The sequence below is a fragment of the Euprymna scolopes genome, chromosome 3, assembly GCF_053919585.1.
Source record: "Euprymna scolopes isolate OS-2025 chromosome 3, ASM5391958v1, whole genome shotgun sequence".
Classification (NCBI taxonomy): domain Eukaryota; kingdom Metazoa; phylum Mollusca; class Cephalopoda; order Sepiida; family Sepiolidae; genus Euprymna; species Euprymna scolopes.
In genome coordinates this window covers 86033849-86050765 of record NC_136484.1, presented here as the reverse complement: position 1 = coordinate 86050765, position 16917 = coordinate 86033849, and the positions used below count along the sequence as shown (strand labels likewise).

The following is a 16917-nucleotide window of genomic DNA, read 5'->3' as shown; positions in this document are numbered from 1 at the left end:
AAAATATTTAAAAAATATTTTTAAAATGTTTCGAAAATATTTTTAAAATATTTCGAAAATATTTTTAAAATACTTTGAAATTTTTTAAAATCATGTTATTATTGTTGAAAACTTGTATTCTTTTAAAAAGATATAATTTATTGCTGAAATTTTCATCAAATTAGATGTATTATCATTTTCGATAAATGATCTAGAATAATAATCATGAATCCCAGCAGGGAGCAGTGATACATCAAGAATGAATATGGCAAAACTCGTAATGATTAAACAGAGAAGTTGAAAAACTCAAGTAACGACAAATCTCATAGAAACAAATATTAAGATCATTTTACATTCACAAAAAATAATAGAATTGTTAATGAATAATATAAGTTTATAGTACCAAATCCGATAACATCGAGAGACAATCTTATGAAGAATTGTAATTTATTTATTAAATAAACAAATTTATCATACAGACAAGTCATTTCATAATATAATTAAAGTAATTTTAAAAAGATTCTTTCTTAAAAATGTTATCAAAAATAGATAAAATACAAATTCAATCTTTGCCTTTAAAAATACATTTTATTCAACTCATAAAACTTATTTTCTTTGTTTTTCTTTGGATTATTGTCTTCTCCTCATAAACGTTCATTATTTTATTACGTTTTGAATGATGTTATATCCAATCATCTTTAGCTTCGTTTGGGATGATGTTGCTTTCGTGTTCAAATATGTTGAAACTACTTTTGACAGTTGTTATGTGTTTAAATCCGATAAACTTTTAAGATAAAGATTTAAGCTCCTAGGATTTCAGTCCGTAATATGCATCAGACGGAAAAGTAACGAAAATAAAAATACCAACATTAATGAGTACAATATTATTTCTTTCTTATCATCCTTCGAAATAATCGATTTACGGTTATTTGACATTAAACTCATAAAGACTGAAAACTCGAACAAGATGGCAATTGAATGAAAATCATCACAATGTGTAAAAGTTTTGACTTGTTTCTTTTCAATATTGACATCTCAAAATATACGCAAAAAAAAATTTTAACTATGTTTATTTATTTTTATGAAATATGTTTATTTACTGTTATGAGTTTTTTAAATATATTTTTGAGTTGTTTAATAATTACAAAAATATGAACATTTAACGGCAATTAATGACAAAATAATATTTACCAAAATACTAATATTTTAACAGAAATTACTGTAATGTTTATTATTTACAAAAATATGAATATTTTAAGAGAAATTAATGAAATGAAAATTAGTTTAAAAAAATATTAATATTTTCAGAAAATTGAAAAAATGTTAAATATTTACAAAAATATGAAAGATTTAACAGAAATTAACGAAATGTAAAACAGTGACAAAAATATTAAGTTGGCGGTGCCAAAGAAATTTCTGTATGTAACTGTTGAAATTTGCAGAGTTTGTACGTCTTCTTTTTTCTTTTTTTTTTTTAGTCGCACGATCATTTAATTAATTTCATCCATAATGTGTAAAGTGCACGTAATAAAGTTTTTTTATTCTATTTAACAGTTTAAATGTTTTCAAATTCCTTTCAGTTTTTCCTCATTTTCAAAAGTATAACTTTCTAAACGAACGTGATCGGCGTAAATAAATTGCAGAGGTTTTGAAAAACAACAAGTGTTCATAAATATGTTTTTAATAAATTATTTAAAGGCAATATAGTTTTAAACTTGTACGGAAAGAAAATTATTTATTAGAAAATAAAACAATAATAAAACAATATTTATTTGCAATACTGAAAAAAATAATAACAAACAACAAAAAAGAAAAAGAAATAAGTCGAAAAAAAACAAAATTATCTATTATATATTTTTTTTCAATATATAAGTAAATATATGAAAAGATACAAGTTGGAGCTTTTACGTATGATGACGATTTTCAATCAATCACCGCCTTGTTCGACTTTTAGATGTTCATAACAGAAGAGTATAATGAGCTAAATTACTAAATAACTCGATTTACTAATCAATTTATCTACAAAGTTTGATATTTCCATTGATTTCATTCTGACAGTCATGGATTCATTAAAAAAAATTTAAGTACTTCTACACTTTATCGTCGAAACTGGAGACGCCATTAAAATCCAAGGGAGAAATCAGTATTTTAAATTATGGCCGAAGCATGAAATAGATAACAAAAAAATTAAACTGAAGAATGATTAACCCAAAATTAAATTAAAAACTTTCCCATCTTCATTAATTAAATCGAAACATTTCCAATTAAACAATTATGGATATATTTTCTCTTTCAATTTCTTTACTTTTTTTCATAGTTCTTTCCGGAAGTTTATCTATTTTAATTCTTTTGTTATTCATTTCTAACTTCGGTCATAGTTTAAAATACTGATTTCTCCCCTGGAGTGCGCGAAATAAAATGACGTCTCCAGTTTCGGCGATAAAGTATTTCTCATAACAAACATTTGCGCAACAAACATTTGATTTAAAGACGAAAGCAAAATTCTATTAAAAGAAATAATAAGAAATAAAAAAAATAATTTAAAAAGACCCCCCCCCCCCCTTCGCCGGGCAATGTCGGGTTGGAAGAGCTGGTGTTAGATAAAACCGCTTCAAACAAACTTTTAATTATGTGAAAGCTGAAGAATACAAAAACGCTTTCATCCGTTTACTTTGTACATATTTCGGACTAGTGTCCTCATCAACATTGTTGATATTTACGTTTCGACCATGTTTCGACTGATGCTCGATCCGACTTTCTTCGCGCATATTCACGGTGGTGTTTTCCCCTCTTTCACTATGAGACGTGATGTTTGTATATATCGATGCTTGTTACGTATCCGTAGGGACTGCCAAAATTCACCACAGAATTACCCCCCACCCTATATGTAACACGATGAAACTTTATTATTAATTAATATTATCAGTATAACTTTTGTACCATTTAAAAGAAGAAGGGCAAAATTTTTTCATCGAACGAAAATAATGAAATTACGAGACGAACATCGTGTTTACATAATTGGCGCTTTAAAATAACGTTCCCCTGTAGTAGACATCCCGAACGTGAAAACATACCCGTATTTAATAAATCTAGCAAAAATCAACTAATGATCAGATTTTCGTGAAATTTTAAATACTTATCCATTTTCGAATGAAATTACATATAAAATGCAGTTTTCGTAAAATATACGAGCGGAAATATTTTTTTACTGCGTGTGTCCCTATTTATTTCTTTTTTTTTTTTCGAAATTCGAACAAAATATATTTAAATCTATCGAAATTGATATTTATTATGAAACATAAGAGTAAATAAGTAAAAAAAATATTTTTTTTAAATTTAAATACACATATTGAATAAAAATTTACCTTGAAGTTGCAATTAAAAATTTGATATAAACTTATTATTATTATGTTTTTTTTAAATAGCGTTTTTTTTTTTTCGAATTAATATAATTTATAATCAGTTGAATTGCAAAGAAAAAGAAACTTCGTAAACATTAATTAATTTTTAAAAGATTAAAACGATTAAAATTCCATTATTTCAAAAATGTTCTGTTACAACATAGATTTATAATTAATTGTGTTAATTTTTTTTAAAAAATTAAGTTTTAATATAGACATGACTCTTGTCAGCTATTTTATCGCCAGATTAAAACCAATTTGAAAATATTATGTCACAAATATTAAGCATTTTGTAGGCACACCCCACCTCATATTTTGTTTGTCTCTTATTACCGAACAAAATATGGAAGCCCGTAGGTAACCAAATGAACATTCAGTAAAACCGTATTTCGTATTTAATATACAGATGTTTATAATATTATTAATTGTTAAACTGCGTGAATCTTAAAACCTAACAAAATTATAACAAAGATTAATTATTAATTGCAGTTTAAGATAAACAAAGGTTTTTAAAAATAATTAAGTCTTCTTCTTTTCCATAGTTCGTATAGTTAACACAAATCTGACGCCACGGAAAGATGCGGTCCATTTTTCCCAATTGTTTGGCAGACCCTACATATCCGATGAACTGAGGATTTGGACATTTATTTTTTTACGTACGCAATCAGTGGAAAGATACAGATATCCTCATCATCATCATTATCATCATCGTCATCGTCATCATCGTCTTCTTCTTCTTCTTCTAAACCCTCGTTGCATTTTTTAAATATCAATAGACATGTCACGCTGATTAATAATGAAAAAAAAGAAGGTGAAAATTACAACTTTGACGAAGTCCAGCGCGTAATAACTATCAAATTATCAACTAGAGCATAAATTAATAATAAATCTGAAGAAGATCGATGGATGCATTGGCTGAAATATAGTAGAACTTAGCAACGTAAATGATGGTAAAACTACTTATTCCAAAATCTCAGGAAAAATAATGTTTGTTTGCTCTTTTTAATTATGTGTAACTATGACACTAGTTTTAATTAATTAGTTAATTAATATACAACAACAACGGCATTATCAACAGCAACAACAACAACAACAACAATAATAATAATAATAATAATAATAATAATAATAATAATAATAATAATCAATTAGGCCGGTGCCAACGGATACTCAAATCTAAGGGAAATAACCAGCATAGATAAAGCAAAATTAAGCATATTTTGCAAGGTATAATGTGGGACGTTAAATAATCAATAGAACAATGAAAGAATGTTAAATATGAAAAAAGAAAAAATGATTACACGATTACTGTAGCCGAGTTCCGGAAATTGCCAAAGCAGTTTACGAAAAGGAAACAAGTTAGCGATCAATGAATGAGGTTAGTCTCACAAATTGCTGAAGCAGTAAAAAAAAAAAAAAAAAAAAATACACAAATACCTGCAAGCGCCGTATGAAGTTAGTCCCGGATATTAAGACACATGCGCGTGCACGCACACACACACACACACACACACACACACACACACACACAAATTAATCAATGAAGTTAAAATAGAACACTGTAACAAAATAAACTTATTAATCAACGTACAACAGACAAAAGTAAACAACCTGTTACAATGCAGCGTGCAGAATTAATAAACATCAGAAATTAAATAAACTTATTAATTAATGAAAATAAAAAATCATATCAGATATGATGGCAATAATTATGCGGGTTTGTATTACTGTACACATAGATTCGAAAAAGTTGTCAAAAAACAAATATATAACAAATAAATGTTATCAAAGACAATATAAGTTACTTTTCTACCAAACTGGATATATTTTTCGTGTTTTTATTCAATGTAACATGTTTATTCAGCTCGAAAACCATACAGTGTTTACCGATGTATTTGGAACATTCAAGATGGAGTCTGATTCTCTCTTTAACACGGTAAGTTTGGGAAAAGATGTTATAAAAAAAAAAAAAACGGATAAAATACTGTTAAAAACTCGCTCGATACATGTTACCGTGACATGGGTTGACATATATTCGGCGGGTTTTTAATAGTATTTTGTATAGTTTTTTATTTATAACACCTTTTTCCAAACTTACGGTGTTAAAGAGGGTGTGGGGACGCCATCTTGAATTTTCGAATACATCGGTAAACACTGTATGTTTTTCGAGCTGAATAAATATGTTACATTGAATAAAAACACAAAAAATATATCCAGTTTAGCAGAAAAGTAACTTATCTTGCCTTTGATAACATTTATTTGTTATATATTTGTTTTTTGACAACTTTTTCGAATCTATGTGTACAGTAATACAAACCCAAACAAATTTCTAATTTTTTAATTTTTTATTTTCGTTAAAAAAAAAAATGACGGTAAATACTTCAAAATCTCCCTCAAAAAGGGGTCCTTTTTATTTTTGTTAATTAACAAGTTTATTTAATTTTTGTTTTTAATTAATTGCCATCGTTTGTTAGTAACAGGTTGTTTACTTTTTGTTTTGTGTACGTTAATTAATAAACGTCCCAAATTATACCTTGCAAAATATGATTATTTTTTGCTGTGTCTATGCTGGTTATCTCCCTTAGATTTTAGTATTCGGTGACATAAACGCCGCGCAATTTCCAATCGCACCAGTAGGTGTATCAGAATTTTTGTGGAATTTTTGACACCCCTAACAGAAAACTGCGAATAAAATATTAAAAAACTCGTAATTTCTCTTTTTAAAGTGGTTTGTTTATTTTCTTTATGGAATATACTTCCAAAATAAACTTTTAAATAGAAATATTATTTAAAAAAAAAAAAACAGTGTTTACAAAGTGCCGGCGCGCCTTCATGAAGCCATTTTTTCTACGTAATGAAATCAATTGAATTTTACGAGTAAATATTTTTCAATTTATAAACTTAAAAAATCTATCAACATTTTTCTATTGGTTCAATTTTTGCGATATTTTCAGGTTCAATGTGCAATTTTATGCTCTTTCCAATGAACTGAATCTAATATTTTAGACAAACGTTTTTTTTAATTCACCCCCCCCCCCCCCATTTTTTAAATGTCTGTTAAAATTTAAATAATTAATTTACGTACCAAAGTTTTATATATCACAAATTGAAGATAAAAGATCAATAAATAAAATATTCTAATTTAAAACAAAAAAGTGTTTTTTTTGGGGGGGGGAAATTTACCTGTAAAGTCTAAAGTGTAAAACCCTTTTTTTTTTAAATCACGTTGATTTTTTTTTTTAAGTGGAAGCTTATGTTAAGTAAATATTGTCAAGTAAATATTGGACGCCGACAACAATTTTTTCTATTTCATTGAATGTTTTCTTTTTTTTTTTTTAGATATTTAAAAAAAATATCACTCAATAAAGAAGAATTAAAATATATTAAATAAAAAATGTATGTATTTCTTTGAGAAAAAAAAAGTAATCGACTGTTTCTTTTTTTTTTTAAGGTAAAAACTTATAAGTAAAATTTGACTATTTTTCACCTATGGGGACACATATTTCTTCATACACAAGGCTAAACGGTAAACGCGAATGTGTGGTTTTTAGTTTCTTCTGCCCATCCGTAGTTCAAAACAAGAACAAACACTACTTCCGGCGTTTCGATAACAACGTAAAAATGCTTATGTAATTGCGGCTTTTTCAAACAGGCGTTTAAATAAATTCTTTTATTTAAAAAAATAAATGGAATTTAAAATATAATTATGGATATATTCTTAACAATGAAGAATGGGAGTACACATTGAGTAGTATTTTTATAAGTAAGTGACTTTTTGGAATTCATATATATTTTTTATAAGCGAAGTAAGTAAAATTTCGTTGATTTTCTTCGAATCTTTTTTTAAAAAAAAAACAGATTTAAAAAGCAAATATTGCATAATTTTCTATTAAACCTGTTATTTTTTAAATTTCGTCTTTGCTCCTTTAACTGAAAAAAATTAGGGTTTGAATTACATTTTTCAAGTAGTTATAAGCTTGGAAAGATAGGAGGTCGAATTATTCAATTTTTTTTTTCACGCATTTTTAATGTCGATTTCTGACACTGCTACCGCACCGCTGATAAAGTTCAGCCAAGTTCTTAAGAGATAAGGTATGGAAATTTAATATTTCCCTATCTTTTCAGGGCATCACCCCATTTAGCTAGAATTGACCGGACGAAATGACCGTGACGAAATACAATGTGAAATTATACACTAAGAATATCAAATTTTCTATGATTTATGACAAAACTTTCATTTTCGAACTAAAATAACCAAAATTCCACAATTTTTTAATAGTTTTTATTTCCTTTTTTCATTATTACTTTTGATGAAACAAATTTGAGATGTAAACGAAAACATTTGCAAATTACAAGCATTTTTAGAGCGTGACAATCCAAGGGAGATAACCGCGTTACAAGTGAGAATGAGTCGAATAGCAATTGTTATATTATGTGGACTGTATTAGTAATCTAGAGACACACGTGTGAACGGTACAAAAGCTTTATTAACACTGAGAAAGAGTAGTAGTTTTGCTACTACGAAATACTACGTGATTGTGTGGTGGGAGGTTGCAGGCAATGGTGATGGTGGGAGTAATCCCAGTCAAGGGGAGGTAACTCGTGCTACTTGATGTATGTAACATCGATTTTTTACTAAAAATAAAAAAGCTATTATTTTTATTTTATATGTATTTAATTAGTGTCTGTATCTGGCTGGATGCCTAATTGTTCTTCCTACCGTTGTGAAGTTTGTTGTTGTTGTTGTTGTTGTTGTTGTTGTTGTTGCTGCTGCTGCTGCGGCTGCTGCTGTTGTTGTCTTTTCCGTGTCCGTTTGTGGTACGGCTTGTGTTTGACTATTTTCTTGACTGAATATGTTTTCATAGTCGTATGTAACTTTGCGTGTTGGATTTTCATTTGTTTTTAAGAAGTGACGCCTGTTACGTTTTAAATATTTTCCTTGTTCTGTTTTTGCTAAATACGAACGAGACTCTTTTAGTTTTTTAACAATTGTACCTTTCAGGTTCTATTTTCCTTTGGAGCGAATATGAACAGTGTCGTCTTTGCTTAGTGTTGGTAGTTCTTTAGACTTTTTATCTACTTCATACCTTTTCATTGCTTTATTATGTATGATGTTAGGAAGGTTTGTCCTAAGCGTTCTTTTCATTAGTTGTTGGGCTGACGACGACGATTTATTTTTTAATGGTGATGTCTGTAGTGCTAACATTGCTAGATATGGGTCTTGGTTGCTTTCAAATGACTTTATTAGCGTCCTTTTTATAGTTTGTATATTTCTTTACACTAGTTCATTGGATTGTGAATAGTTTGGACTTGTCGTGATGTGTTTGAAATCCCAATCTTTAGCAAAAAATTGTTTAAATTCTGATGATGCGAACTCAGGTCCATTATCGCTGATCACTATTTGTCGAAAACCAAATTTTTGAAAATGTATTTTTTATTTTCTTGATCACTGTGCGTGATTTACAGTCATCAAGTTTGTGGATATCAAAGTATCTCGTTGTGTAGTCTATTATTACTACATATGCTTTATTGTATAAATAAAAAATGTCTGTCGCTACTTTTATCCATGGTGTTACTGGTATTTCATGGTGCATTAGAGGTTCTGACGGTTGTTGGTTTCTATGATTTAAGCACTTTGTGCATGTGCCTCCTTTGCTCGTGCAATACATTTCTCTATTCCTAAGTGTCCCGTATGGAATTTTTGCAGGGCTTCTTTTCTTAAAAAGGTTGGGACCACTATTCGTGTGCCTTTTAGTACTAGTCCTTTGACGACCGATATTTCATCCCGAACTGGCATATACGGCGCTATTGTCGGTGGTACATCTTTATTTTCTGGCCAAGTTGACGTTGCATATTTTATAAGCATTTGTAATGTTGGGTTTTCCCAGTCTCTTCTCGGTAGCCGTCAAGTTGTTGGTCGATCATAAAGTTTTATTTTAGGATCGTATGGATATATTTGTCCATCTCCATATCAGGTATCTCTTGTGTGCTGTCCGATATATATGCACGTGATAATGCATCAGCAATTACGGATTCTCGACCTGGGATATATAACACTTCAAATTCATATTTTTGAAGTGCCATGAGAAATCTTTGTATTCTCGGAGGACTTTTGGTGATTGACTTTTTAAAAATCTGTCTTAATGGTTTATGATCGTTTTCAATATAAAATTTTCTTCCATAGATAAATTGGTGAAATTTGTTATTGGCAAACACTATGCTAAGTGTTTCCAATTCAATAGGACAATAGTTTTGTTCAGCAGGAGTCGATCATGATGCGTATGATACGGGTAGCCATGTTTCATTATATTTTTGTTGTAAAAGCCATGTTTGCTAGCATCAGTGGTAATTTTCATTTCTTTCGAATGATCATAGAATTTCAAAATTGGTAGGCTTGTTATTTCTTGTTTTAACTTCTCTATAGCCTCTATTTGAAGTTTATCAAATGACCAGAGTGCATCGTTGTGTAGGAGTTTTCTTAGCGGTGTAGTTACCTCCGAATATTCCGGTATGAATTTACATAGGTAATTTGTCATTCCCAAAAATCGTTGTATGTCTTTTTTATTTTCGGGAAGAGTCATGTCTATGATAGCCTTTATTTTGGAAGGGTGCGGTTTTATTCCTTCATGAGTGATAAGATGACCTAAGTATGTTGTTTTGTTGCAAATTCTCATTTTGCTTTATTTAGTTTAAATTCGGTTTTGCATAGTTGGCTAAATACCTTGTCTAGTATTTTCATGTGTTCCTCAAGGGTTTCTGACCATATTATTATGTCATCCTGGGAGTTATTCGTTCCTTTTATGACTTCTATTATCTTGCCTACTTGTGCTTGAAAAATTTCAGAGGCACTATGTATTGCATATGGTAGACGTGTGAAGGAATAACGACCAAATGGAGAATTGAAGGTTAATAGTTTGGAACTTTCGTCGTCAACAGGTATCTGCCAATATCCATTCGACACATCTAGTTTAATGAAATATTTTGGGGTTTTCATTTCCGCAAATATTTCCTCGGCAGTAGGGAGTACCTTATTAATAAATTAATTAATTAATAAATAAATCGCCGACTGTTTCTCAAATAATTTAGAATCGAAAACAAGCACGTCGATCTCTAAATGGGAGCAAAGTATTAGTGGAAGGTGAAGGAAATACTTTGATCTTAACCCGAAGTGCTTACCTATTCACATAAGTTGATTGTATTACGTTGCGCATCCTCCTATTTTTTCGGATTTTCAAGCCCACCTTATTTTGGTTTTGTTTTGTTTTAATTTGTAATGAATATTTTTGTCTTTTTTATTTTAAAATAAATATTTATTTTCGGATTCTGTAAATTACATATTAGTTTAGTAAGAAGAACGAAAAGTTTTCGATCATTTAAACTCATTAATTTAATTGTTGGCTTGAACGTTTAGAATGTAAATAACTTTTCTACTTATTCATATTTAAAGAGGAAAATCTTTAAAAAAATATTATAATCAAACCTATTTTTTTATATTGAATGTATAATTCCAATGTTCATACTTGTAATAAAAACATGTATTTATTTGCAATGTACAGTAGATTGTATTCAGCATGTACACACACACGCACGCACATACACACACACACACACATATATATATATATATATATATATATATATATATATATATATATATATATATATATATATATATATATATATATATATATATATTGCGTCTGAACGACGATTGTTTCTTGCCATGCTGTCAAAATAAATTATATTTATTTATTCATTTATTTGTTGTTTGTTGTTTTATTTTTGCTACTGTGGCTTCCTCCAGTCTTGACAGATTATGGATACCCACTGTAAAGGTGCCAGCGCGTGAAATTTGTGTGGTACGTGTTGCGCAGTCTCAATAACGCCTCTCCTGAGTCAACATCATTGAATACCAGTGGTAAGTTGAGGTACAGGACAACTGGAAACAATGCCGAAATGAGCGGAAAGCACATACAGCGCCTAGAATTCCCAAATGGTCACCCATCTGGTACTAACCAGACTCAACGTTGCTTAACCGGTGATCTGGCGAGAACCGGTGTGTCAACGTGATTGTGGGTATCCGTATTTTTTGCTACTGCTGCGGTAGCAGTATCAGAATTTTTGTAGGAATTTTTGACACCCCTAACACGAAACTGCGAATACAATATAAAAATCTCGTAATTTCTCTGTTAAAAGTGGGTTATTTATTTTCTTTATGGATTATACTTCCAAAATAAACTATTACAGTACAGTTGTTTTAAAAGTAATAGAAATATTTTTTTTTTTTAAACAGTAATGAATTTTCCGAACTCAATATTTTTCAATTTTTAAACTTTAAAAATCTATCAAAATTTTTCTATTGATTCTATTTTTACGATATTTTCAGGGTCAATGTGAAATTTTATGTTCTTTCCAATAAACCGAATATAATATTTTAGACAAACGTTTTTTTTTAAATTCACGCCCCCCCCCCAAGTGTCACCCATTTTGAAATGTCTATTAAAAAGTAAATAATTAATTTATGTCGGGGAGTTTTATATATCACAAATTGAAGAGAAAAGGTCAATAAATAATATATTCAAATTTAAAACAAAAAAAAATCGCTTTTTTAGAAATTTACCTGTAAAGTCCAAAGTTTAAAACCTTATTTTATAAGAACACATTGTTTTTTTTTTTGTCTTTTTTTTTTTTAATGAAACCTTGGTCCTTGCTCCTTTAATTGAAAAAATAATTAGGGCTTGAATTACATTTTTCGAGGAGTTATAAGCTTGGAAAGACAGGGGGTCGAATAATTCACGCCTCTCATTTTGAAATGTCTATTAAAAAGTAAATAATTAATTATGTCGGGGAGTTTTATATATTACAAATTGAAGAGAAAAGGTCAATAAATAATATATTCAAATTTAAAACAAAAAAAAATCGCTTTTTTAGAAATTTACCTGTAAAGTCCGAAGTTTAAAACCTTATTTTATAAGAACATATTGTTTTTTTTTTGTCTGTTTTTTGTCTTTTTTCTTTTAATGAAACCTTGGTCCTTGCTCCTTTAATTGAAAAAATAATTAGGGCTTGAATTACATTTTTCGAGGAGTTATAAGCTTGGAAAGACAGGGGGTCGAATAATTCACGCCTCTCATTTTGAAATGTCTATTAAAAAGTAAATAATTAATTATGTCGGGGAGTTTTATATATCACAAATTGAAGAGAAAAGGTCAATAAATAATATATTCACATTTAAAACAAAAAAAAAAATCGCTTTTTTAGAAATTTACCTGTAAAGTCCGAAGTTTAAAACCTTTTTTTTTTTAAAAAACACATTGTTTTTTGTTTTTTTTTAATAAAACCTTGGTCCATGCTCCTTTAATTGAAAAAAAAATTAGGGCTTGAATTACATTTTTCGAGGAGTTATAAGCTTGGAAATAATGGGGTGGAATTATTCACTATTTTCACGAAATTTCTGACACTGCTACTGCTGCGGCATTATACCAATCTATACGATTATCGTTATAATAACTGTAATCGCGCACACACACACACACACACACACACACACACACATATTATTTATTCACTCGGAGTTCTTATTGACAATGGCTCCCCATCAGATAGAGTTATACACGGAGTCGTTTTTTAACGTGGAGAAAAGGAACAAAAATGTAAAATTGTCTCAGTCATGAAGAATTTCTCCTGCACTAACTGAGAACAAAAAGAAATTAAGTTCAGCATCTGAAGAGCATTGCTCTTTGAGAACAACTTGTGGTGTTCCCTGGAGGCTGAGTGACAACAAATCTCTCCAGATTTCCAATACTCTCTACCTCTTTTGGTAAAAAAAATTTACAGTTTCAGTTTTAATGAGTGCATATTATGTTCCTTTCTGCTTTGCATCTGTGTCCAGTCTGTGTCAGTAGTTCGTGTGTGGTCTTAGTCTCCATATTCAAGGGTTTTCTTTAATATTTCTGTAGTTTTTATTATTAACATTCGTTGTATCTTCTCTGAAATCCCTCTGATTCCAATCTCTCCCATTCTTTTTCAAAGTTTTTCGGTATCGTTCCTAGCGCTCCTACTATTAGTGGTGTTATTTTTACTTTCTCCATTTTCCAGATCCTTTTAAGCTCTCTGGCCAGTTCCGTGTATTTTTTCAGTCACCTTGATCTTCACTCTATTGTCTGCTGGACAGGCAAAATCTACAAACTGGCAGGACGTTTCCTTCTTGTTAACTATTATGACATCCGGTCTTCTTGCTTGGATGGGTTTATCTTTTTGTATATCCATGTTCCGTAGGATCTTCTGACTTTTATTTTCCAGTACTGCTGCTGGTTTGTTTTTGTACCATTTTTCTGTATCTTCAAGATGCAATTGTTTGTATAATTGTTTTTGTACTGTCTTCCCCGCTTAATCGTTATATTTTTATATTCTTTTGGGGCTAGTTTGATGCATTCACTTATTATGTTGTTTATTGTTTAGTCTCTTTGTCCACAAAGGCTGCATTTGCTGTTTTCTCGTCGATTCTTGCTTTGATGTGGTTGGTTTCAATTGCGTTATCTTGTGCAGTGATTCAGTTTCCCTGTAAAGGTTTCCTTTTTGTAGTCATTTCCAAGGGTTTTGTTAGTCTCTTCTTTTATCATCCTTCTAAATCGTCCATGTAACTGTTTCTCTTCCTCATCTTATTCCTCCTCTTTTTCTATCTTGTTTGTTTCTTCCGTGTCTTTTACTGCAGTAATTATTATTTCGGTGTTCTGCATTATGTATTTTCTTATCCTTTTTGTCTTATTTACAGACCAGCCTTCTTTTTTTTTCTTTTTTTTTACATAGGCGTCACCACTTATCAAGGCCGAGAGGTCACTCAAGGATAAGGATTAAAGAGTGTACAGTAGTCAAAAGGATAATATAGTAATCGATAGTAATGGAAGTTCGGTAAATTTGTTAACTTAAGTGGAACGGCTCATCAGAAACGTGTTTACGTTGGACTTGAAGACAACCATATTATAGACAGCTGGAAAGCAGGAAAACGGAAGACAATTCCATAGGCGTGCAGTTCTAAGAAAGAAGCTTTGATCATGGAATCTATGTTTAGTTTTAGGCACAGATAAAGAGTGGGGGGTAATTATTGATAGTGTTTTCAGTTAGACGAGTGTTTCTTATGAAAGTTTGGTGAGGGAGGACCATAGATTGAAGCTCAGTCGAACACTTTCCATGAAAATAACGATAAAGCAGAGACAAACTCGCAAAATCTCTTCTGTGAGATAGAGGTTGCAGCCAAGAGAAAAGACATCTCCCACGAGGCCACAAAGTCTATTTTTAACCCTATACTAGGCAGTACAAGTCATTTCTAGCAGCTCCTGCCCAGATGTGGCAACAGTATTCCATCCTTGGACGTACCTGGCTCTTATATAGATAGAGAATTGCATCAGCAGTGAGATATCTACTGGATCGATAGAAGGATCCAATCATTTTTCCAGCGACCTTGGCAACAGATTTGATTACATATTCCATTTAAGATCAGGAGTAAAGGTCAAGCCCAGAAGCCTGTCAAAACTTGAGGCCTCCCATTCATTTAAATTGATGCCAGATGTGGATCAGAACGTTGATGATGTAAAGATAGAAGCTTGGTTTTAGATGCATTAAAAGTAACCAGCCACTCCTTTCCCCATTGTACAACGTGATCAAGATCAGAGGAGAGAGAATCGGAGAGAACTTGGTCGTTTACTGTCTTAGATGTGCTATCATAGATGGTAGTGTCATCAGCAAAAATGTCTACAAATGATGTAAAGATGTGATTTGGAAGATCATTAACGTAAATCAGGAAAAGAGTTGGGCCCAGGATGGACCCCTGAGGGACTCCAGCATTGATACTGTGAGCTTCTGATTTTTGCCCATCATCACTACTCTTATGAACCTATCAGATAGAAATGATTTGATAATTGAGAAGACATCTCCATCTATACCATAGCTGGAGATCTTGTGAAGTAAACCTTTATGCCATGCCCTATCAAAGGCCTTTGATATGTCAAGAGCAATTGCCCTAGAAAGGTTGCCTCTGTCGAGAGATTCACTAATCCTATGAGATATAACTGTAAGCACATCTGCTATAGATCTAGCAGAATGGAAACCATATTGTGTGTCACTAAGAAGGTTATTTTTGCCTGAGATGGTTGATTACTTCTCTATTTAACACAGATTCCAGCAACTTACTCATGACACATAGGAGACTTATTGGCCTGTACTGAGAGAGGGATGAGCGATCACCTGAATTCTTAAATACAGGACATACTGATGAGATTTTCCTGGATGATGGGAAGCAATTCTCCTTAAGACAACGTTTAAACAGTTTTGTAACTATGGGCGCTAGTTCAGGTTGAAGTTTTTTGAGTACTATAATTGGAATACCGTCAGAGCTAGTTGCTTTACTGGAGTCAAGATTTTTGATTAGCTTGGCAACATCATGAACAGATATTTGTATATCACATAGCGTGTTTTCTGATACAGGACGAAATATTGGGGATTGGCGGCCTTCGTCGCAAAGGGTAGAATTAGCTGCAAAGTTCTTGGCAAAGAGTTTGGCTTTGTCTGATACTGACGAGATTAACTCAGGTCCATTGATGATAGTTGGGATAGAGCACACGCTTCTGTTCAGGATTCTGTTTGCAATTTGCCAAAACTGGTGCGAACCAAGCTGCTGCTCAGCTACTTTAGACTTGACGGACTGAACATATAACTCTCTTGCATTATTTATTACTTTCTTACAATAGTTGCTGGCAGTCCTGCAAGCGACTTTAGTTTCCATACATCTATTACGTTGGAAGCAGTGGAAAAAGTGATTTCTGTGCGCAATAGCAGCAGCACATTCTGGAAAAAACCATGGCTGGCTGTTAGGTTTTTGCTGGAACTTTTTCGAGGGTATGAAACGGTCTATACCTACAATTAACCATTCCGTCAGGTCAGATACTATAGAGGACACATCCTTTTTAAACATGGAACGTAGATCCGATATAAATGTACGCAAGCTATCCCAGTCAGCCATAGTGTACGATGGAGAGGTACGTCTGAGGACTTATTACATTTCATTTTTATCTTAATTGATACAATTGAGTGGTCGAAAGATCCAAGAGGAGACAGAACGGAAACTGAACATAGTTCAGGGCAAGTTGTGAGAAAAAGGTCTAGGAGACTCGCATACTGGCCGTCATTGTCGGGCACACGGGTGGGTTCATGAACAATCTGAGTGAGGTCATAAGCAATGGAGAAATCATGACAGAACCTCCCCTAATTATCGGTCTTTTTTGAGTGGGTCAACCATTTCACATTGTGAACATTGAAGTCTCCACATACGGGAATGTTAGCTGAAGGATAAGCTCCGTTTTTTCCTTATCACATATAATCGGTCAGTATCATCCTTCGGGTGTAGTGCATTGTGTATCGTCATGAGTTTCCTGGTCTTCTGGTCGAGATTCCTTAGTTCTTCTTTGGTCTAGCTTATAAACAGTCCAGAGTGTCTTATTAGTGACACTGCTCACGTGTTTATTCTTTTAATTAGGTTTTG

The 16917-nt window shown here is 31.5% G+C and overlaps 1 protein-coding gene across 1 annotated transcript in view; it reads left to right on the top strand.

Annotated features, from left to right (window-relative positions):
• Positions 1–16917, top strand: part of LOC145256923 (hypoxia-inducible factor 1-alpha-like) — a 162101-nt gene that overhangs the window by 27565 nt on the left and 117619 nt on the right. The gene's annotated exons all lie outside the window — the stretch shown is intronic.